Below are 24706 nucleotides of genomic sequence, written 5' to 3'. Positions count from 1 at the left end.
AGACAGAAAAAGGAGGAGTTAAAAGAGCTCAATGCTCCGAAATGTATACCCTAAATGGTGGTTTCTGTATACAAAGCGTGTGTGTGTGTATGTGTGTGTGTGTGTGTGTGTGTGTGTGTGTGTGTGTGTGTGTGTGTGTGTGTGTGTCAAAGCACACAACCGAATGCCACAGGTCATTTTATCTCCAGGCTTCTCCTCCCGGGCAGCAGTTTCCACAATTCTGTGGTTCTTTAGAGATTCAGTAACTTGTCACACAAACAAATCTTGAACAGCAAACAGTTCACCCTAAATGTTGATTTTCCGAACTTAAAAATAACAGAAAATTACACCTCTCACTTTAATTCTTACTCACAAATGACAGCTTTTACCAAATAACCTCTGGATCTCCGCTCCTGCGGTGACATTTGGACACGAGCAGTTCACACACATGCACACTCAGTAACACACACTTTGTTCCACTCTGTTAGCAAGCAGCACATTAGTACACTTTTTTTTTTTTTTTACAAAGCCAAAATGTGAAAGGCCCTATTAAAATTCCTTGGACTAATATTCCTGGGAATGTATTTTTCAGAGTTGGCTTCCCTTGTGTGTTACTGTGTGTATACATTTGTGTGTGGCTGTGTGCGTGTAAAGGGGAGAAAGAGATTGGAATAAAAAGTGAGTGAGAACGAGCTGGAAGGATGCTGAAATAAGGACCATGAGACGGAGAAGTTCAAAAACAAGAAAAGAAGAAGTGAAAGAAAAGGGAAATGTGGTGACAAAAATAGAGAAGAGAGAGAAAGCGAGAGTGCCAAGAAAAGGGAAAAGGAAATCTGTCATCCTCCAGCAGCAGAATGCTGCAGCTGTTCCCTCTCAGCAATGTTGAAATCATTTTCCCATTCTGCTCAGCGTCGACGCTGTATGAATAGTTCAGAGTAATGGCCACCACTAGGGATTCTGGGTGACGTAGCTGTCTTGGTCAGAGAGCCAATTTGGTGCACGAAGGATTTGTAAATCCTGGTTCTCCAGCCAAACAAGCTAACGAGTTGAGAATGAAATCCAAAAGCCCGGCCAAGAGAGAGATTGGAGAATTATTCACCATCAAGCTGAAACAGAGACCTCTTTATACATGGCAGGGGGCGTGAAGGATTTTTTTCCATGATAGACAAAAATGTACTCGGTATGTTTATGGTCAGGTTAGATATTACAAAATGCATATTACTGTAATGTCAAAGAATAATTTTAGAATAGCACATTAAAGTATCATGTTTAGATGTAGTGTAGCAATATTGGAAATATACTGAACATTAAGGAAATGCTAAGAAACACATTACACTTATAAGCCACAACAACATTCAGTGGTGAATTGAATGAAATTGATTATCTCGTTACAATGCAATGAAACTTTGGGTCCTGGTATTCGTGCAGATGCCACTTGACATGCTCCACCCACTCAAACACCACTGCAGATCACATACACCTGTTCATGGCACAGCCTTTCCTGTTGTTGCCCCCCTAGCAGGACAGTGCAGCATGCCACTTCACAAAAACTGCCTGAGGAATGTGTCAGAGAGGTCAGGGCGTCGCCCTGGTCTCCAAATTCCCTAAATCCTGATCCAAGCGAGCATCTGTGGAACGTGCTGGTACCCCACAGGACTCAAGATCCACCACCTGCGCCCTGGTGCCAGATACCACAGGACACCCATATGTCCTGTTTCCACCTCAGGAGGTCAGAGCCAAGTCCAATTCAAGGAGGCCACAGCGTGGATCGACTCTGTGTTACTGAGCAGGGGTGAATTTGTAGGCCAGATCAATGTGTTTAGGTTTTTGTCAGGTTCCTTAGGAGTGCCATTGCCATGAGGGGGTGTACTTCTCTGCAACTGTTTTGGGGTAGGTGGTGTCAAGAGAATCCCAGGTTTCCCATCAGAACACTGAATTGTAAAGAGATGATCAATGCTATTCACACCGTGTCAGTGGTTTTAATGTTGTGGCTGTTCAGTGTGGACCATTCAGATATGTTTTGTGGCTTTACACAGAGAGCAACAACTTCTATTCATAAAAGATTTCTGCCTCATTTTTGCCCTTAATATTCCTCACAGAGTCATGATATCTCAAAACCTTTCAGTCCCTGAAACAACCGACACTGGACTGAAACTAATAAAACCTGCACTTTACACATGACAATTTGATGTTAATGTGTGAACGGTGTTCAATCTCAATGTAACAGTGCCTTGTCCATTCATCACCACCAGATGTCACTCTTTGTCCAGCTCACCCAGTCATGTTCCCATCTCTCCTCTTTTATGCTCATTTGGGTGAATCAGATACTAGAAATATTAATTAACCACAGACATTGCTCACACAAATCCAACACATCACTACAAAGCCCATTTTACTGAGATCATCAACTGAGAAATTATCAAAATTACTGTCTCTAAGTACAATTTTGAGGTACTTTACATCAGTTTTTTTCTGTGATGCTCCTTTAAACTTCTTCTTCACCACATTTTAGATTTATCTTCTATTGCACTTTCTGCTCCACTACATATCACATCTGTTGTCACACATTATTTTGCATATGAAAGAACCTGCACTAAACACAGGTGCTTCTAATTACTTTTGCTAATTGGACCTCTAATCAGGTGTAAGATGGATGAAGCTATGCCATTATGTAACGTCGCCATACTCTATGTACTAATGATGCAAAAGAATGATACAAGTGTGAGTTTTCCTGCCAGAACAGGTAAAACAAAACCTACAGATGGGTGGGAGACTTGTCAATCGTGCACAGTTCGGACACGCCTACACAGTCTTGAGAGGGTCAGCATAAAACCATGAGTGAAAACACACTGTGTGGGTGGACTATGGATGTGCAGGGGCTTAATGTTTTCATATGCAAAATATGTAATCAAAATAATGTGTTGATCTATCTCCTAAGGTACATAAAGAGCACTCAGGGGTGCAATATATTGTGTGTAGAGATTCTAGTGTTGGAAGCAATGCAAATGTGGTTTCGTGAAAACATGGAGCAAGGCTGAGTGATTCCATGTTATTTCAGCAGCACATCTGTCAACTTTAGAATGTCAACCGGTCAATATTGTCACTTCATCTCTCTCCGTCTCACTGTCACAGACAAACACGCAGACAGAGAGAGGCCGAGAGGGAGAGAAAATGAGAGAGAGACAGAGTGAGTGGAAGAGAAAAGAAAAGAGAAGGGAAAATAAGGGGGGGTATGAAGAGGGGAATTACAGTGGCGGTGTTGTGTGGTTGTGGACAAAACTCAGAGAAAAAGATGGAGGGAAGAGTCTAACAAGCGGAACATAAATGATGCTATTGTTTTCCTCAATCAGAAAGCCAGTTAAGCCAGCCAAATGACTGGAAATGACTCATACAAACAATCTATCTCCAAGAGCCCGTCTGGGTTTGTTTCCCATTAGTTTTTTCCTGTATGTCTCTGCTCACAGAGTACAGAAATAGAAGTCATAGAGAGACCTAGCTGCTCTGGACGTTTATTTTGATGATTTTTGATGATTCTCGATGTTCTGCTGGTTTGTGGTTTACACAAAAACAAGTCGGTTGATCTCATCACTGCACTTAACTGCCTGCCATCAACCCGAGCTCTCATCAGGAAATTGTTAGTTGTTGTTTCTGTGTCATTACACACTTGATAGCTTTTTACTATTTTTTATTAAATGTAGTGCTGTTTTCAATATTTTTCAAATTATGTTCCTCCATTTTTCTTCTCATGTGCTTTAACTCTTTTTTTCTGTCTGTTTCTATCACAGTAGTATTAACTGTTTGCTATGTTTGCCATCTTACTTACATCTACTTACTTCAATATCAGATCGAATTACTGCCAATGCATTAACAACATCAGCCTCTTCCAGGTAGACAACTGACAATTAATTTCTAATAGGGAGATATGTGAAATTGGCAAACTCGTTTATTTCTGCTGTGCTTATTTTATGTACTGTATTGTTTTGATGAACCAAATCTACTGGCGTGGAGACAATGGAAACAGTGAAGCCTACTGCTGTGGAAGGGACGTAGCAAAGTGTATTTTATCCACCTAAAAATCAATCTTCGTTTAAGTTTAAGGAGTATTTTCTCTGTTTTACCTTACACACTAGCTAACAATAAATGCCTGAAAAAAATGTAACCTCAAGAGCAACAGCAGTTGCTTGGCTATCCAGTTGCTTTGACTTGGTACTTCTAAATATCAGTTCACTTAGATGATCATTTCAGAGCAACCCACTTTAAAGTCCAAATTTTTATTACAAATTCAGGTCTCTTCTATAACATTTGCAACATCTACACAGTTAGCCGATAGATTTGAGCACAAGTTTGTGTGTTTAGATGGCTTCAGTATGTTGTGTTGACACATTATGTGCCACCTCGTGTTTGACAGTGATTGTGGGAGTGTGTGTGTGTGTTTCTGTACTCTCATGGGTCAGTGACTTTGTACTGCCAGTTTTACACTTTGGACGCCTGAATAGCAAAGAGACAATTAGCTAAAGCCTATGATCCAGGACTCACTATGCACTGCCTATTAGAACTGGTCTAGCTGCACCCCTGTCACACCAATATGGAAATTAAATGGCGTGCGCACACTGTGCACTCATGCGCACACACAAACACATAAATACACACACACATTAGCAAATCAAAAGTCATCAGATAAGAAATAGAAATGCAGGCAGAAGAAACAAGGGAAGAGACAGAACAAAGGAGAAAGAGGCCTGGAGGGTAGATGATAGTATCTTTTTTGATGCATATATTATCAGCAACATATGACCTGCAGCATCCAAAGATTATTGATAACCCATATACAATTATCAAACTAGTACTGGAAACTCTATGTACTGCCTATTTCCTGTACTCCCAATTCAAGTAATTAGTGTAGAGTGGAATAAGAAACATCATTTGGGCCACAGCAACAAAAACATTTACTGCAGTGATACATTGTAATAAAACTCAAATCAACTGTGGTCTGGTTGGGGTTTTACTGCAACGCTACCTCCAGCCTTAATTCTAACCCCATGTGACACTGTCAGCTTTAACACATGAATACGAAGTGAAACACTGGTTTAGGAGTGGGGACATTTGTTAGACTTATTTTTAACCTGTGGCACATATTCAAAAAGGCCATTTGTGATAAGTATGTCACAAAAATTGCCCCAGGAAACACGGTGAAAGTTCTAGTGGCAGTTTTCATTTGAAATTCCTATAAACCTGGAGTGGAGTGAATATATCTAAAAATCCCAGGACTGACATTACGGCTGTTGATGCTTCTACTGTAATGAAAATAGTGTTGTCATAAAAACAGCAGATCTTCATGAAGACAGATGGAGTATTCCTTCCTTTCTAGCAGCATTCTTATTTTAGATCTGTTCGTGTTTTACCAAGGCTTCTCCCTCCTCCTCTCTGTTTGGCTGCAGCTTCTTGTGCCCTTTCTTGTGATTACATTTTTATCAAATTTGAGGTATAATGTTTGAAGCAGGCAGCTTTTCTGAAAATATCACAGCTGGCAACATATGAGCAGGCCAGATACAATGCTACATTTTCAGACAGAAACCAGCTGGGCCACAGTGGCAAGGTGACGGCTAATCTCCTCTTTTACTGTCAGTGGCAATGATGCTGTGGCATGATCGCAGTCCGGCAGGAAATTGAAGAGAATGGATTTGTTTTAAGCAAAAAACAACAGAGGAGACTGTTTAGTTTTAGTTGCAGACCTTCAGCTGTAAAAGATGACAACTTCAGGTGGTTTGTGCACAAACTGGACCCTACTTATATCACCTTCATCAGGCGTGTGCAAATGTTGTATGTGCACACTTAAATAAAGTAAACAAAACATTCAATGTTTTAATTGGACGATCATTCAAACTCTCCAGGCTCTAATGGGGAAGCACCAAATACTACACCACTATAAGTATAGATGCATGCCTGCTGTTTTCCTGTTGATCATGAATTAAACAGTTTTGTTTTGGGAGTAGAAGAATTGCCAAAGAACCATACTGCCAAATCAGAGCATCTCTCATAAAGGAGATGAGCATCAGGGAAAAAGCGTTATGCAATGCGACAAATGCTGCTGCAAATTTGAAACTCAGCCATGCAATTTGCATAGCATATGCAATGAATCCAGTCAATAAAATGCTTCCGCTTGTAATGTTTCTTGAATGATCATTTCAAGTAACAATATCTGGAATTGTCTTTCTACGCAACATTGGCTTAAATTCCAGGAATACCATGACAGAAAACACAAGTGCAACTGCTTTCCAGCCAAGCAGCACATTCATTACTAAAGGTAAATATAATTCACGTTAGCACCACACAGGCAGGCTTAGCTGTTTTTTTTCTTTGACTAAGAAAACCTTAAAAAACACTACAAAAAGTAAGTAAAAATGTATTATTTTATCATTTTTAGATGATGACAGACAGATACAGCATGCTTTTTTAGACTATTTTTCTACACTGTATTCAGTCTTGATAATAAACAGTTACACGCTGAAAACCCATGTACGCCACCTTTTCTCCTATAGTGCAGCATGCAAAAGCCATTGCCTCAGCCCTGGTATAACAACAAGCTACCCCCCGATGACTGCAGAGGAATATCACAATACAGGTGAGTGCTTCAGTGTGCCGTCATCCTTCACTGATGCCACCATGGAGCTGTCAGAGGAGGAGAGAGTGTCTGGCTCCAATGCAATACCACCATCAGAAATGATTGAATAGTCTGTCCTAGAAAGAAATCCCTATTGTGGACGCTCATTGCAGTCCACCAAGGAGAAAACCGGAGTACACTGTCAATGACAACAACGCTGGACCCAAGATTTAATACCAAGTAATTTTTTTAGCTAACACAGAGCTGTGCACAGGCTACTATACTAAAAAATATCAGATCCCTCTGTATCATCACCACCATGACTGAAAACATTGTTTCCATCTCATGTTCCTCTACCTGTAGCCTCCTTACATGATATATTTTATATAGTGTATTGTAGTGCTTACACATAATTATATCATGGAAAACAAACGATCAGAAAGCCCATAGTATTCATTGTCAGTCTGTCAACATTCTTTGTGTGGCGCCATCTGGGTGGATATATGGAGCATAACAGATGGAGACGGTGACTGCTAACGCAACAATGCAAAAACAAAAAAAGTACTTCCTCACCTGCACCAGCTGGTCAGAGTCTACACAAAGAGAATACATTATGAAGAAAAACTTTTTATGGCTTTATTTTGTATGTTTGGTGCCAAAGTCTTAGTGCTGATGTCATTCTCTTGTCACCTCTCCATATTTTTGGGGACACATAAGCACTGATGACTCATTTGCATTGGCTGCACATTAAGCTATCATTCTCTGGCTTTGAAATGCATTTATTTCCGTGCTATTTGAGTAATTAAATGCAACATCTTTTCAACACAACTTTTCTTGTGTTCATAAGATATGAATCACCCATGAAAGGTTAAATACTGCAGAACTCGCCACTCAGACAAATGGTATCTCAAGACTTTACAGCAAATCCAACTGCCCTTGACCAGGGTAGTAGTTACTAACATTTAATTTATTTACAGATTCATCTGCTGATTATTGTCCTGATGAATCATTTGGTCTATAAAATGACAGAGAAACAGTAATGGACATTTTTCATAATTTTCGAAGTCCAAGGTGGTGTCTTTAAATTTATTATTTTGCCAGTCCAAAACACAAAGATATTCTATTTAATATGACATTTCAAAAAAAGCAGGACACATCCTGTTTGAAATACCGAAAACAACACTTTCGGCCTTTTAAAAAATTACTTAATTAATTATTAAGATAGTTGCTGATTATTTCAACCAATTAATTGATAAGTCAACTAATTGTTACAGCCATACTGAGAACAAAGAAGTTACACATTCAGTTACACTAAAATTATGCATGAAAAGGGTTTTATGCCTAATTCTGATATCATTTTAGTGACAATTCTTAGATTTGGGACTTTTAAGTCAAACACATAAATTAAAACAAGGGACTTTTATATTTGTGTCTCAGAATTGTATTGCTGGCATTATTGGGCGGGATTTATAACACCATGAAGACAGCTATGAAAGTAATCAAATTTGCAAAAAATACTTTGATAGGAAAAATGTGGAGAAACGTTACACTTATTGGAGGCCAATAAAAACTTTCTTTAGAAGGGTGAGGTTGTACTGGGGAACTTTAGACTCCCTGCTTTTCACTCACTTTTACTGGACATCCCATGACGAGCATGACTGACAGACACACACTAGTTGTTAGGAGTTCAGAAGGGCAGACAAGTTATTCTCAAGAGAAACGTTCAAAACTTGTTGACATGCAATGAAAACATGAGTCATGCAGTGTATGTGCCAGTCTCCTGCCCTGCTCTGCCTCTCAATTCTCCTCTCAGTCAGGTAGCGCTGCCCTGGCCAAGTGATGATGTAACAGTATCCAAATAAAATGCCCTTGAAGCTGACAGCTCTCTGGTTCAAAGACTATGAGGTCTAATAAAAGCTGACACAGCCACATCTGTGGTTACTTATTAGTTATTGCTTTGGGGGAAAGTACGGAATAATCAGCCGGAGCAAACATTAACATTAAACCAAAGAACCTACTGTATGAATATTGAAATACATGATGTAACAGCTGGCTGTGTGTCATCTCTGATTTAATGATGTAGTGTGTGACTCCTGTTTTCTTTTCTTTCCTTTTTTTTGTTTATTAGGCCCTCTAATATATTTACATGACATCTGATAATGCAGTTCTAATTAGTTTAGCAGCTTTCAGATATACAGCAGCACAGTGTCTGCTTCAAGAAATGCACAAGGATGGATAAATCCTAAAGGATCAGGCAGTAAAAAACTCATTACATTTAGATTGAGCCTTGGTTCTGGCAGGCTGCCTCTCTGCTGTCTGAACTGACTCACCACCAGAGGGTGATCAGTGGGCAGCGCTGCACAGTTTTTCTGATGATCCATGCCGATGTCCAAAACATATGCCTTCAGGTCTCGTTTAACAACTACCGAGTTAATCACCCGCTCAAGGAGTTCTGGCACTAATTGAACTTATAAACCGCCATGTGTCAGGGCAATAGATGTGTTCTGGACAGTCCAGGGACAACACACTGAGATTGGCTGCTGTGTATCGGTACTTAATATCCCACTCCACCTCTGGCTCCCTTTTCTCCCAAAGAGAAATGATGCACCAAATTTCCTGAGCCAGCTCATGCTGTCACGTTCCACATTACGTTATGCTTCATCTGAGGCTGTTCTGCCCTGTTCCCTGTAGACACCGCCTCATCCTTCACCTCACAAATGGGCAAATATTATCTTTTCTCCCTGTGCTGGAATAGTCCCGGGTAATACCGGGGAGTCTTTGCAGGATCCTGCAGTGCAAGCAGGTAGTGTGAACATCAGTTCATCACTGGTATGTTCTCCACGCTGGGATTTGCAATGACTGAAACCACACAGACAAGTCTGAGACATTATTGTACCAAAAAAAGCCAAAGTACATACACACACAGAGTTGAATGTAAAGTGCACTTATGGCTTTGAAGGGAGACTCTCTTGGAATACATAATGACTCCCATACATGCAGGAACACCCGAACACACTGACGTGGGTGATCAGTCCTTTTTTACAGCAACATCTTGGGAGCGGTCTGCAAGAAACTGCGGTAGATTTAAATGTCAGGCAAAGCTTTAATGACAAAGCTTTTAGAACTGAAATGCCAAGAAAATCTAGCTGCAGTCGTGGCTCCACAGACATACACACATGGATACACACACACCTATTAACAGGCACACAATGCCAGTGCTTCTCCACACTTCCATTACTTTGCACTTCTCGTCTCTGTTTCCCTTTTCTCTTGGCTCCTATTTCATAGTTAGGACAACAATGGCAATGTCAGCAGATCAGTCGTCCATCTCACCAATGCTTCAGTGCATGACAAGGTGTCTAAATTTGAGCTGTAGCTAACAGTTATTCTCATCAATTATTTTGATGAGTATTTTCTTGTTTGGTTTACAAAATGTCAGAAGTTGCAGTAACCTTTAATGTCAGTAACCTTTAAGGCCACAATGAGCACACAAAAGCCAAAGATATTCAGATTATAATGACATAAAACAGAAAGATGCAGAAAATCCTTAAATTATTAAGGCCGAAATCACACATTGTTTAGCATGCTTACTTGAAAGTGTCTTAAACAATTAATTGATTATATACAAATAGGTTACATTTAACTCTCTGTCAATTGACTAATCTTTTCATTTGTGCTTTCAAATTATGAATTTTTCTAATCAAGGTTAATTGGGGGGGACCATAGAGCCCATTTAAACTTAGATATTATTAGGTCAGAGGTCAAAGGTGACACTCTGACCTTTCCTGTAGCATCACATTCAGCACAAAACTTTCCCTAATGGACAGATTTTAGAGGATCAATTTTAAATTTTGTAAGCTTTGCTCTAGTTTCACCGTCAAGTCCAGTCATCAAGTTTGGACACATGATACCTCATAATTTCATAGGCAATTGAAAGAAAATGTGCTTATTGGATTCATATCCCTATGCCATTTAATTTCAGTGGTAGCAAAGCAGCCCTTCGGAGAAACTTCATGCTTTCAGATACAATAACGGCAGTGGTTCCAAATTTTGTAATTGGCTGTACGATGTCAGCCTCATAAGTATCGTATTGTTGAGTGTAACGCTGCCTCGAGGGGTTTTCCTTTTCCACTTTCCCATATATACTCTTCCCTCTTCAGCTTCAGTTTCCTTTTCAATTTCACACCTTCTCCCTCCTATAGGTCACTCTCCTCTCCTTTACCATCACTTCCCATTTCCCATAACCTCTTGTTCCACATTTGTAATCCCCACATGTACCCGTCGTCTCTGCTTCCACCTTAGCCTCATTCCCGGTCAACCCTTCTCATCCCCTCCATCCCTTTCCTCCTATCGAGTGGTGCTTAAGGCCATAATCTGTCTTCCAGTGCTCACTGCTGATTGGGTCCACAGGGAAATGGCAGCAGGAGACAGGTGGAGCGACAGGGCAGCTGTGACTGAGAAATAGATTTTGTGTGTGTGTGTGTGTGTGTGTGTGTGTGTGTGTGTGTGTGAGCCAGTGTGAGAAATGGAGGAGCATCCGAACATAGAAATGAGATCTCTTGCCCTCATTTAAATTAAACTTTTCTCTTCTTGTTATCTCGCATGTTTCTGTCAAACAGGCTCACACACACATGCTCACTCTTTCCAATAACCATACAGGAGTTGCATGCATTATGCATGAATGTGGATGAAGGAAAGGAACAGGCAGGTAATGCGTATCTGTGAATGTGTGCTGGGCAGTGCAGTGTGACCTATCGGTTATAGACTCCCGGTTTAAATCCCCCTTTTTTTAGACGGGTGCGTGGCTTAGATCGATTCCTGAGATATATAAGAGATGTGTGTGCTCAAGCACAGCTGTGGTTCACTCTTCATGTTCATGTGAACATAATAAATCTGTGTCTGGCTGCTAAATCTGTGTCTGTTTGTGTTTGTTTATGTGAGTCCTGGATGTTTGTGGTCCAATTCATTCAAACAAACTTTACAGCAGGAGAGCTCATTTAAGTCCAGCAAAGCTCTCACACAAACTCAAGAGGGAGAAGGTATTCTTTGCATATTAAAAAAAAAAAACAACAACAAAGTTCCACAAACTTTAAAACTCCAACCATATGACTGCACAAGGCCCACATATGAAGGCAAGAAGTTAAACTCCTTCTTTTAAGACAAGTACTGTGTAGCCTATATCATACAACCGTGGATGGATAAGTGAATGGGCCGACTGAGCACAGGCCTTAGTGGCCTAAAGTGTCAGGGGCACCACCTGGCCTTTATCTGCAAAATGTCATTCAAACTAACATGTACCAAGCAGAAAGAAACATCAAAACACCAACAAAGAGACAAAAAAAGACCACAAAGGTAGGGCTGGGCGATTATACCTAAAATCAATATCATGATTAATTGAACATTCTACCTTGATAACGATTAATGAGCGATTATTTGCCCTCATAGTTCACTGACATAATTTCATTTGACCATGGTGTGTTGGAGTGTAATACACATGATGCATTATTCTTTAGCAAACTATCCAGCATTATATAAGAATGCAATGAACCACAGAGACACAAAATAACCACCAATAGGGGCAAAACAACCACACTGAGACACAAAATTATCTCAAAGATGCATAAAACCACAAATACATGCAGAGCAACCACACTGTTACTAAACAACAAACAAAGAGGCAAAACCATTATAAAAGCAATGTGTGGGAGAGGTGGTGAGGCCTTTTGCATGTGTGTGCCCAGGGGCCCCATTGTGTCATTAGTCACCCAGGCATACAAAACCAAGTACTAATTATAACTTTACAGCCAAGTTCCTCAAGAGAGCCCCACGAAAAGTAACCACACACAAGGTCAAACCATGCAATTTCTTTAAGACTGACAGCAATAAATAAAAAAGCATATGACCACCACGGCGGGTGCAACATTTATCAAATTGCCTGGTATTAAAGCAACACATAGCCTTTAAGCAAAACGCCTCAGCTGCTTCAGCCCACAAACTAACAACAGGCGGAAGCTTTTGGACATTGTGCACAAACAAATAAAGCTTGGTTGTTGACGCTGTTTTGAAAGGTTTCTTCAGCTGTACTCACCTGTTTGAACGCTGCATGTTGAGCCGAGAGGACCTCCACAGTCTGCCCGAGCGCAATCTCGAGGCATTCAACCGATTCAATCAGGCTTCCTCTTCTCACTGCCTGATTTATTTGTATTCCTAACTTTGAGCACATGAAATGAGCGCGCAACGGTCACAACTTTAACTGAGTTTCTGAGAAACAGAAGAAAGTTCGCGCGTACCTGTCTGCAGCTTGATGCCACCACTATGAGCATTGCCACACCCACCATGCACCTGCTTGTCAGCTTCGCACCACTGAGGGTGTGTTTGATATGTTTCACTTAGCATGCCGGTCGGGTGGGGCATTAAATCAGTGTTAAACTAAGGTAAACGCAACCTTAACCAATGCCAAGGTGTTACACTGTTGTCCACAACCCATAACGACGTTAATTGTAATGCAATACCCCTTTTCTTGCAGGTTTGTCCAAAAACTGCCTAAAAAATGTTAGCAGTGGATAAATGTAACTTAGTATATTTACTCAAGTACTGTGCTTGAGTACAATTATGAGGTATTTGCACCTTACTTGAGCTTCTACATTTCATGCAACTTTATAGTTCTACTCTGCTACCATATAGAAGCCAATATCATACTTTTTAAATCTACTGCATTTGTTTAACAATATGTGTTTCTTTGCAGATTCGGACTATTAATGCAAAATATATCAAAATACAATATATCAAATGAACTAATTTATGAAGTATTAAGCTACCTGCCTGGCAGTAGATAGAAAAGAAATAGCTCCACTCTCACTGTAATCCAGCTATATAGGCTTATGTATTATTCTGATATGGGGTATTCTGCCTAAAGACTACCTTTACTATTGGTACTTTAAGATTTTTTTTAATGCTAATAGTTCTGTACATTTACTTAAGTAAGATTCTGAATCATTTTTACTCTATTTTTATACCACTAAGTTTTTGTCTCTCCTCTATCTGTCACTGTTTAAGAATTTAGTAGTTTTGGAGCTTGACAGTGTGTAAATTTGTCTAAAAAACAAGACAGATAGATAGATTATCAAGAAACAAAATGACTGTAAAAGACATAAATATACTGTAATTTGTGTCAAATATTTGTGCTTAGTCACCCACTGGTGTTAAGATCCGATCTATATAGTTGCTCGGTAGAACATCAAGCAGGGATCTCTGTGATTTTAATATGCAAAGAGGCCTTGGGTCTTTAATTCTAAGGGACCCTGAAACTTGATGCTGATGGTTTAGATGAATGAAAAAGGATAGGCTATCGAGCTTTGTCCTATCTGTGCGGAGAAAAATTGATTTGATGTCATCTACAGTTAGGCAGTTAACCACAGGACTGAGAGCAAAAAAACAATAAAAAAAATTTAGTATAGGCCCAAAATAAAAATGTATTTTGAAATGATTGTCATAACATGGATTTTTTTTCTTTAGGATTGATGGTCTTTATGCTTTTGAGAATGTTACAGACCCACAGATCAATCACCAATGCTGATCCTCAGTATAATACTGAAGTATAATGTGTGTTGATTTTCAGTCAGTCAGGTTCATTCCCACATCTGAAGTTGATGCCACTTATAGATCCAGAGGAATCATTATATTTTAATGCAGAACTGAACTTAGTAATGTTAGCCGTGGGCATATTCAGCTGTGCAATTTTATGATAAATCTATCTTTCCTCGGTGGGCATCTGTGGTTGTGTGTGTGTGTGAGTGTGTGTAGGGGTTGGTTTGTGAGGGACAGTTGCAGAAGCAGACAGTGTGCCCATGAAGCCATGCAGCAGGAATGTCTGCCAGCCCCTGGCACTCCATCAAAGACAACAAGATGGGGACAGAAAGAGAAAAAGACATGAAAGCGAGACGGGGGGGATGGAGACAGCAGAGTGCTTGTGTTACGACATATGGCCTGTGTGGGGAGACAGATGTTTCTGTATGGATGGGAGAGGTGAGCACATACGCGCCCTGTTGCGTCCGCAACTGCAATACCCTCACCCACACCCCACCACCCCGTGGGATGAACAGACAGATGTGTGGAGAGGCTGCACTGGCATGCTGCGAATCTCAGAGCTCATCTGAACTCCCTCTAATGATATTCTCTCTTCTCCTCTCCACCATCATCACGTTCTCTTCATCTCATCACGCCCCACTCTCACGATTTCTCCAGAGTTGCTCATACTCTGGCATCTCATCTCTAAGACTCTTTTCACTGTTTTCTTCTCAGTTACTTATTTTCTTACTTTTCCTAGAGCATGTGTCTTAACTATTCTGTTGCCATTGCCCATGCATGTATATAGTATGTAATCTATGAGCTTGTTTATAGAAACATGTAAAACATTTGTTTCTGTCAGTAACTTTCAGTGCTTTTTCTAAAATTTTGTTCCTTAATCCCTGATTTAATTGCTGTTTTTACAGGGCTCAATGAAGGATCTTGCAGTTTTCTAAGGTGTTTTAACATGCCATGGTAAAATGCTCAGTAATGCTGAAAATATATTGTCATTTTAATACAAGCAATAAAAAACAAAAACTGTGGAAAAGTAAGACAGGGGGAAAACATATGTTGTGCTGTTTAACTGCACTATAACAGTTAAAATAATCTTTAAAAAATCTATTTTTTCTTGCCAAGCTTTAGATGAGAAGAGCAATACACCTCTCATGTTTGTGTGTGAAGTATAGAGCAGATTATCATATTTTAGTGCGACACCAAACAAAACTTTGACATATAATTACAGGTGAACTTCAATAACGAAGCCAACAGTCAGTGTGGGTCAAATTACCATAACAGGCTTTTATCACACTCATGGTCACTAACAGCACTTTTTGAAAAGCATTTAAATTTTGAAGATTCTTCTTGCAGCAGTGTGGCGCACTAATCAGTACTTAGAGTATACTATCAATGGATAATTAAAACTACACACAAGATAAACCCATTCGCCCTAACAGAAAAACACCCAAACTTCTACCACTGCTACAACAAACCTTAAATGATATTTCACACACCACCTTAAATGATATTCCTCCAACATCAACTGCAGCACTAAAAAAGATCAAACTATGAATTAAGATGCTCAATCCACTAAAACATCTGTAAAACAGTTAAAAGTAGAGTAAAGCGAAACCAGCACTTTCCCTGTGAATTGAGCACAGCTCATATTAGTCTCACACTAACCACAGGCAGTTTAATATTAAAGAGACACTAACGCCATGTGATGTTAGCAGGTCTTTTTGGTGTTTACATCAAAATAGAAGAAATGCACCTTTTTTCTCTTTCATTATGTTTACTTTACGTTTTCTGTGAAATATGAGAACATTGCATCATCATAGTAGAGCTTGTATTTGTTTTCTTTTCACAGTTTTTACACTGAGTTCTCCTGTCTCTTCCTGTGTTTTCTCTCGTGTCTTTCTGTGAATGTGCACAGATAAGAGTGGTGTCAGGTCTCAGGTGGTCTCATGTGTTTGTCCTGATTTTCCCATATTCTCTCTCCCAGGGATAAAGGTTGCTGCTAATACAGCAATAAATCACGTTGTGTATTGTTTGTGTGTGAGTGAGAGAGAGCGGGGTGGGGGACGGGGGGTGGGGGTATTTGTGTGTTTTTTTCAGCAGTGTTTTGCCAGCATTTTTTTTATTTAATTATTTTTTGAATTTGAATAATACCTGATACTTTGGCAATATTGTTCAAATAACATTCATCATTGAATTGAGAGAGAGAAAGAGAGAGAGAGAGAGAGAGAGAGAGAGACAGAGACATGATTAAGGAGCAGAGTGTAAACATTGTGTTGCTTTCAAAAGATTTCAGGATGTAATTGGTGACTGTTTTATGACACAGTTTACAAATTCAGTAAGAATTAAATAAAACTGAGTGCCCCATTGTTAGGAGAAATATTTAAATAAAACCATTTAACATTAATCAGTCATCGTCTGTTTATATATATATATTTTCTGTTCATCTCCAGCACCCTGAGGGGAGTGCATAGAACAGTATTAATGTTATATTATCAATATGTGATGACTCAATGACTGCACCATTATGAGAGTCCAATGAGTTTAATAGCAGTGTGATCTGGATCAGTGTCAGCTGACTGGATGTAAATGTAAACATGGCGCCAGACTGTTATTATGGACTGAAGCTGGGAAAGAGATTACATATTTTGTCTGATGCAGGTCACATTCCTTGACCTTGCATGTGATGTGTAGCACTGATAATGCTTCACTAATCTGCTCCCAGTGCTGCTGGTGTTACTATAACTGGGAGCAGTGGGTCAGGGTTACACAGTGGTTTTAGTCCAGGGCAGAAAAACACATCACATGCATTTACAAACAAACCACAGACCCTAGTTACATGGTTAATTTGCCAGATGATGTTTTATTATCAGCATGTATATGTGACATTAACCCTTTAAAACCCTGGAGCAATGTCACTTTTCTTGTGCTGCTTTTAGACACCTTTCACAATCTAAACCTTTGAACCCTGAGCAAACTGGTGCGTTTCCAAACAAAAAAAAAAACAAGAAAAAAGGTAATGAGGTATTTGGTGAGAAATGTTACACAAATTGCAAGATTGTAGATTTAGAAAATAATTTTTAAAAAGCTAGGAAAAAAATGTTTAGGGGAAAAAAAGAGCCAGAGAAAAAACTATGTTAAAATGATTTTAATTACATATTTTAAATAAATAAAACACCATTATTCTGATTTTTTGAGCATTTCTTTCTGGCTTTCTATTTTTCTTTCTGTTTTTCAATTACTAGTTTTCAAGTAATTTCCTCTCCTATTATCTATTTCTTGCTCATTTTTAGGTCATTTCTTCCTTTGTTTCTCATTACCTTCTTCCCATATTTCTGAAAGGAGCTATGGCAATTTGCTCAGGCTTCATAAGGTTAAAGAATCACTATGCAACATAACCTTATACAACAGTTCATATGATTTATTTAACAAATTAGCACCATTTAGAAAAACGAAACATGCTACTTCCTTCTTTACTCCTGTCAACCCATTTTTAACGTGATCGTGGCTGTCCTGGCTACATGGGTTATACACAATTTACTGGCTCATGATCATGTGCGCTTCATGTGCATTTCATAAAAATTCAACCCCCATACAGTTGTCATTAAGGAAGAAATTTGTTGTTAAGACCAAACCCATTTTGTACCAGGCTGCAAACATGTCTGTTTTTGCTGTATAGCTATGCATTTTAACATGAGGGTCTATGGGAATTGATTCACTTCTAGAGTCAGCCTCAGGTGGCTGTAAGAAGAACTACAGTTTTTGGCACTTAATTTTTCAGCCCCGGTGGTTGCCACTTGGATGAGACACACTAAAAGCATCTGAGAGAAAGTCTTGAGTTGTGCAATGAGGTTTGGTGGGTTTGTCACCATAGAGCTCAGCGTTTACATTGCATATGATCCAAAAGTACTGCTTTGTGCAGCTTTTAATCTGGTTGTCTTTTAAAATGTCTAAACCCCATTTAAAATGTTGACTTTTAACATGTTTTTGTTATCTTATCTATTTTTTTCATTTATCAACCCCGGTTGCACACAAACAAATCAGAGATGGTGGATGAACTGCATTATTTGGTCACTTTGTTGCTTTTTCTAAGGTTGCCAATGTCTGTTTATCTTTGATGATCATTAACTTTGCTGTTGTACAAACTACCAAACTCTAAGCACCAGTGGGAAACTAGAAATGCTGGAGGGTCCCAAGCCTCACAGAGTTAATTGGCCTCTGTGTTTTGATGTTAAAATTAATGGGCTGTGGGTGTACCATGTAAGGCAAGGAGGAGGGGGAGTATGGTGAATTACAGCTCCCTATGTAGGGATATCCCACCAGTGAGTCTCTGCAGGTCATTGGAGTGAAAATCCAAACACACGTACAAATAAACATTGTGTCAGCCTCACTACAATTTATTACCTATATTTATATCTGTTATGGCTGAGGAAGAGAGGAGGAGGGAGAGAGAGTGGGAGGAGGAGGACTGGGGATTGAAGAATGCAGAGATATGGGGCAAGAGAGAGAGAGGGGGTGGGGGGGGGGTCCTGGAGAATAGCAGGGGAGAGATAAGAGAGGAGGTGCAGAAAGAGGAGTGAGTGGGTGTTTTGTTACAAAAAAAAAACACGACATGAGAACAGGAGAAGGAGACGAAGACAGACGAGAGAAGAGAGATGTCTGTAGAATTCTGGGACAGCTGAGATCTTGCGGAATGAGACGACATCCTCTGTTGCCATGACAACTGCCTCCACGTGAGCGATCACTCGGTCCCATGCTCGCTCACCCACCCACACAGAGAGGAGACACACACATGCTCAGAGACACAACTCTTGAACATGCCCTCAAACTCCCACACTACCTGGCAGCTTACCTCTCATCCACCCACCTTCCTCCTCCCCTTCCTCCGACTCTCCAGCCATCCATGTAACTATTCAGTCTACCTCCTGATACGTCAACATCCATGCTTCCTTGTACTCTGTCTGCCACCCTTACATATACATCCAGAGAGTAATTTAGTTCCTTTGGGGATTTCTTTTTAGTTATCAGAGAGTCAAGTGTTAAAAGTTAAACAGATGTACAAAAGTTTTACAGTCATTTTTAGTTTTGCAGAGCTTTACTTTTTTTTTTTATCTCCATGTGTTTGTGCAGCCAGATTATGTGGGAGTGTGTTTGTTGGTATGCAGTGTTTGTGCAATGCAACACATACACTGCTAGATAGCGCTGTAAGGCACTGCAGAAAGGACCACAGCTGCTCAACTGAATCCACAGACACTCAGAATGACTCCAGAGTACAAATCCAGGCACTGCTTTTGAATGCATGGAGGCAAAAAAAACACTCACTGATGCACAGGATTGAACACATTCAGTGCAAGGTCATATTAACATGGATATTCTGTACACATGCTGTTCTGTACACATCCGCTAGAAGAGTTGGCACAGAGGGGAAGGGCATTGCTGACCAATATTCTACCCAGTCCTTTTTCCTGCCAAGGCAAAGAGCGCCAGCAAACATGCTGCTGCCACACATACACACACACACGCACATGCAGTGGCCTTGGCCAAAAGAAACCCAGGGACAAACACGATGCAGCAGCAATCAACTTCCTGAGTGGAGAGGCAGTTGTTGTAAAGTGGAAACCATTAAATCCATACTGACATAAATTATATTTCCTACCTTCTCTTGCCACAATAGGAAGAGGGTAAACTGGACATATCGGGTACAATTATATGGTAATGTGACCCAAATAAAGCCCTATTGTTTACACAGAGGACATTGTGGTGTGTGCATGTAGAATGTAGACTCAGTACATGAAAAACAACAATTCCAGAGACAATAGAGTGAAACGCACAACACTGTTACAATCAACAGCCTTATTTTAGACACTGCACCAAAATTTGTCACAATCGCTGTCCAAGGTGCTGATCTCAGGACAGACAGCTGCTGATGTACTGAGAGCAATCTGTGCAGGCAGTAAATCCTGCTGAACCAAACGGACACATAACGTGTGATGCAGGGGTTTTCAACGTTTTTTCCCCTTTGCTGAAAGAGAGATGGAGCAGGAACTAAAACTCAGTTGCACATGAGATATTTTTGTAAATTTTTGGATTTTCTTTCATTTGCACTTCCCTGTAGCTGTTAAGTCATGAGCAATGACTACGTGTGTTAGCCTCCCTCTCTGCACCTGAACCTCTCCCAGCATGCACTAGAGAAACACCCTGATCAGTAGGGTAGGGTATAGACCAGGTCAATAGTCTGCAATGTTAACACAGACTTACACACATACCTATTGATCAGTCAATATCTGACTTAAAGGGGGAAAGCAGAAGGCAAAACCCAAATGAAATACAATGCAAACTCAGCACAGCACGTGTGTGAGTTTTTCTCGCTTTGAGTTGACAGTGCTAATCACTGAGCCACTGTGTCACCTCATACAAAGAGAGCCTGTTCAAATAGAAAGCAGGCTGTCCGTCATTGATGATCTGTGTGGCGGGGTGGATGACAGGCCAGATTTGTGACTTAGGAGACAATGCCAAGTTTTCAAACCAGGCGGAGATCCAATTGCATACTAAGCTGTCTGTGATGAGTCTGTAAAACTAGTATTTGTCTTTTGTGTACATTCAAGCATTTCTCACTACCTGAATGCAAGTAACTACCTGCTGCTTTTTGTGTATAATGTAAAATTAATAGCAGCCAGTTTACGGAAAACTGTGAACTAAAAATCAAAACAATTTTAATGTTTGTTGATGAATAAAAGTCAATGTCTAGCACGGCTTGAAAGAAAAGTATACAAAGGCAATCCTCTAAACTCTTCAGGGATTTTTGAGTCTTTTATTGTAACAATAGATGATGGCATTCATCTTCCTCTCCTTTCATAGTGTGTGCTGTTAAAACACAAAGAGACAGTTCTTATAGCATAGGAACGGCACTGAGGTCTGAGAGCTATGTTTTCTCTCAAAGGTTCAAAACCGTTTTCATCCAGGGACTATATGATGTTTCTTTTGTCTGACAGACTACGCTGCCTGTTAGAAAAATAGTGTTGCAAAAAAACTACAACAAAGTAGTTGAACTTCATCACATGTGATACAAGGGAGAAATAGTCTGTGTTGTTCTTCATCTCTTCTTTTGAATAGAGAAACATCTCAAACAAATAGCTTCCTGTTCTTTGCTCAATTCAGTGTTAAGTACTGTAGGAGTACTGTCTGACTTAGACAGAGACATACCTAATGTGTCCTCTTTAGCTCCCCAGCACAGTTTTTCTTTCTTTGTGATTTTGACAAAAATTTCAAGTGCACTGCAGAGTTTTCAATCTCTGCAGGACTAACATGAAAAAGAGCAGAATGACTTCTCTTTTAGTCAGGACACTAAACAGACTAATAAGCAGCAGAATCTGAGTTTTCTAAAAGTGCATTTCTATCGTGTATAATGCTCTCTTTTAGGCAAAAAATGAAAACATGTTTTTTAATGTAGTGGGGAAAGGAAGCAGGAACTGAGCTTTCTGAGGCGGCTTTGGGTGGGAATTTGCAGTTTTATTACTTGCATAAAATACTTAAGATCCCACATTAGAAAAAATAGAGAACAGAAGTTTGACATGTTGGACAAACTGTGGAATGGATAGAAATAATTTTCATATATTCTGATGCTGTCCCAAACTGAGTTTATAGTACTATATCTTCCCTTTTTCTGTATAAAAGCATAATGTACATACATATAAAAAGCTGCAAAAGGTTTTATGTAAAAAATATCTAATGAATTTTTACACTCTATTGCCTTTTCCTAATGTCAAGACAAACACCACCCTGGACACTGTACACCATTACCGAAGACAAAGGCTCTCATTCCTCCAGGACTTGGCTGTACATACAGATGTACATATAGATTATCAGAACATCAGCGTTGCCCGTCTAAAGGTTAGGGATGTGGGCCTACCTGCTGCCTTGCTGCCCTGGCACTGATCTGACAACCCTCACACAGTCACCTCGCTCCGTGGTCCACCACCGCTTAGTGTCTGTCGTCCACTGTCTGTTTATTTGCAGACATCAGATTCACAGACAATAACTTGAATCAAAACTTCATAGGGAGAAAGAGGAAACCCCACCATCTGCCTTCCTTGCAGCACTCAGAAACATCTTTCATCAACTCAGGTTCCAGACCTGGTCCTAATCATCTCTCGTAATTAGTTCGGCATGCCCCCTTTCAAACTAAAACAGGTTCTGCTCCTCGGTAAGCCCAACCCAGATTCAATCTGAAAATTTTGTGCATCGTTTTGCTACAGACTCCAGATTGAACAACCACCCACTTAGTTGGTAATGTAGCTACAGTATATGTTTCCTTTCCAGTAAAGCCCCTTTGAATTGAACTGAGTGAAGCCCAGCAGTGCATCTGAATAACATGGGTGTTCAATGCACCACTTATTGTGTTTGAATAAACATTTTGCTACGTTTTGTAAGAGCTGAACGCAGCCCTGGTAACCACCTGTGTGCTTCCACAAGCATCCTCCCCAAATGTTTGACTCATTTCACAGTTCCAGTCTAATTTTAGCACTACTGCTTAAGAGGAATCAAATAATGGGCCAAACCGATTCAAATCACCACTTTCTAAAGGAATATCTACTCATTTGAATCAACATATGAATGACCGCATTAAAAACACACAAAACACTCATTTTCTACAACAGGCTTCTAATTGCCATTAAATCTAAATGTGCAAAGGCTGGTTTTGGTGGCAAAAAATGTACAAATGACACATCTCACACAACTCTATCACTGCTGCAAGTGTTTACAAATCCTCAAGTGAAATCAATAGTGCATTTGAATGTGTGTGTGTGTGTGTGTGAGAAAGAGAGAGAGAGCCCTGGGTCTGGTACTGAAGCAGATTCTCTCTGGCCAAGCTGGCTGCGAATGATGAATCATCCAGAGTAGGCCTTTGATATTCCACATCGCACTCCATTTAAAACTCAGAGAGACTTCTGCTGCTGTGAGGTCACACACACACACACACACACACACACACACACACACACACACACACACACACACACTCACACACACACAGGTAGACACAAACACAGACAAACCCTCACACTTATCGATCAAAGATGGAGGTGCAGCCGCTATTTTCATTCATCCAGAGTCTCCCCTGGCTCCTGCTATTGATTCCATTTTACTGGGTGTTTAATTCACAGCCAGAGTACGCCTGCCACAGCCTCCACTTCCAACACCTCTCTCAATGTTTATCGACCATATAGTAGCACTGCAATCGAGCTCAGCGCCTGTATTTTCACTGGGGCTGTTTTATTGCCAAGCTCATAACATTTTATTATTCATACTTATATGTATCAATGCAGCAAAGTGAATACACTTTCTCTTCAAAGGGTAATTTGTCATTTGAGTGGGCACTGACTTTACAGCGGCCACTTGGACCCTTCAAGGATTTCTTCTTGCAAAGAAATACAGTTGCAAACTCCAGCTGAAGGCTATTGCAAGCAATCAATACAATACAGTATAATACAATGTACAACACAATTATAGAGATGCACTGACAGGTAAGGCCGTGTGCATGTGTCTTAGTGTGTATGTGTGTGTTTGAATCAGTGTGTGTGCGTGTGAGTGTATGTAAAAGAGAGGGAGAGAAAAGCCTTTTAAGTCATCCTGAAATCACGTGCAGCTTATTTCCTTCTTATCCTGTATGACTGAGAAGTCTTGTGATTATAGTCCCTTATTATGGTTCCTCTCTTCACTCTTTCTGTGTCTCCTTTTTTTCATCTTTCAGTGTTACATGGGAAAGGAATCTAGAAGAACTACAAGGACAGGGTCTGTAAGTAAAGAGACACGACACTATCACTCTTTGGGCAGCTTGTTGCCTTAGAGACCAGCAGAGAGCAGATAAATCTGTGAAGTCTTCTGATCATCTGTGTGTATGTTTCACTGTGTGTGAGGAGGTTGCCTGTGTGGGTGTACAGAGAAGGGGGTCAACTTCTGACACCGCGGAGGAGAATTCCCACATAATGTCTCTTCTTGCTCCCCCTGCCCACTGTTCCCTATCATAAATTGCTACATCAAAGCTGAAAATTCAATCCAATTATTATTACAATTTAGAGAGTGACACCATCTTTTTCCAGCGCATGCCCTCACCTCTGAACCATTATCCCACAAAGACTCTGCTCAACAATAGATTGTGTCTCCAGATGAAAAGAAACCAGAGTGTAAAACGAGGCCAAAAATGTTATCTTCAGAGGGTGTTAATTTGACGTAGTGTGTGTCAGGATAAAGGAGAGGACTAGTGGAGGCAAAAGACTGAAAATGGTTGAAAAACAGGACAGTAATGTTTTGGTAAAACACACACAAACTGAGCAAAACTTTAGTTAAATATCTCGCTGTGTACATTTGTTTTCAGTGCCTACGTGTGGTCACAATGACAAGTATTGCAAAACGCAGTGCACTAACGGTCAAAAAATTGACAGTTGGGTGGCCCAAGTGGGGCACTGACTTATGCAGGGGTGGCATGAAGTACATACAGTAATGTAAGAAGAGGGACCATTAAACTTGTAAAGTAGAGGCCAAGGAAGC

The 24706-nt window shown here is 40.1% G+C and overlaps 1 long non-coding RNA gene across 1 annotated transcript in view; it reads right to left on the bottom strand.

Annotated features, from left to right (window-relative positions):
• Positions 1 to 12881, bottom strand: part of LOC148189345 (uncharacterized) — a 75117-nt gene extending 62236 nt beyond the window's left edge. Inside the window, exon 1 of the long non-coding RNA XR_015776717.1 lies at positions 12669 to 12881. This is a non-coding gene — a long non-coding RNA (uncharacterized LOC148189345). The remainder of the gene's footprint in view (positions 1 to 12668) is intronic.
• Positions 12882 to 24706: the final 11825 nt, after the last annotated feature.

The sequence above is a fragment of the Plectropomus leopardus genome, chromosome 6 (assembly GCF_026936395.1).
Source record: "Plectropomus leopardus strain MGB_pleo_1.0 chromosome 6, ASM2693639v1, whole genome shotgun sequence".
In the NCBI taxonomy this organism is placed as follows: Eukaryota; Metazoa; Chordata; class Actinopteri; order Perciformes; family Serranidae; genus Plectropomus; species Plectropomus leopardus.
The sequence above is the reverse complement of the archived record's forward strand: the minus strand, read 5'-3'. Positions and strand labels throughout refer to the sequence as shown.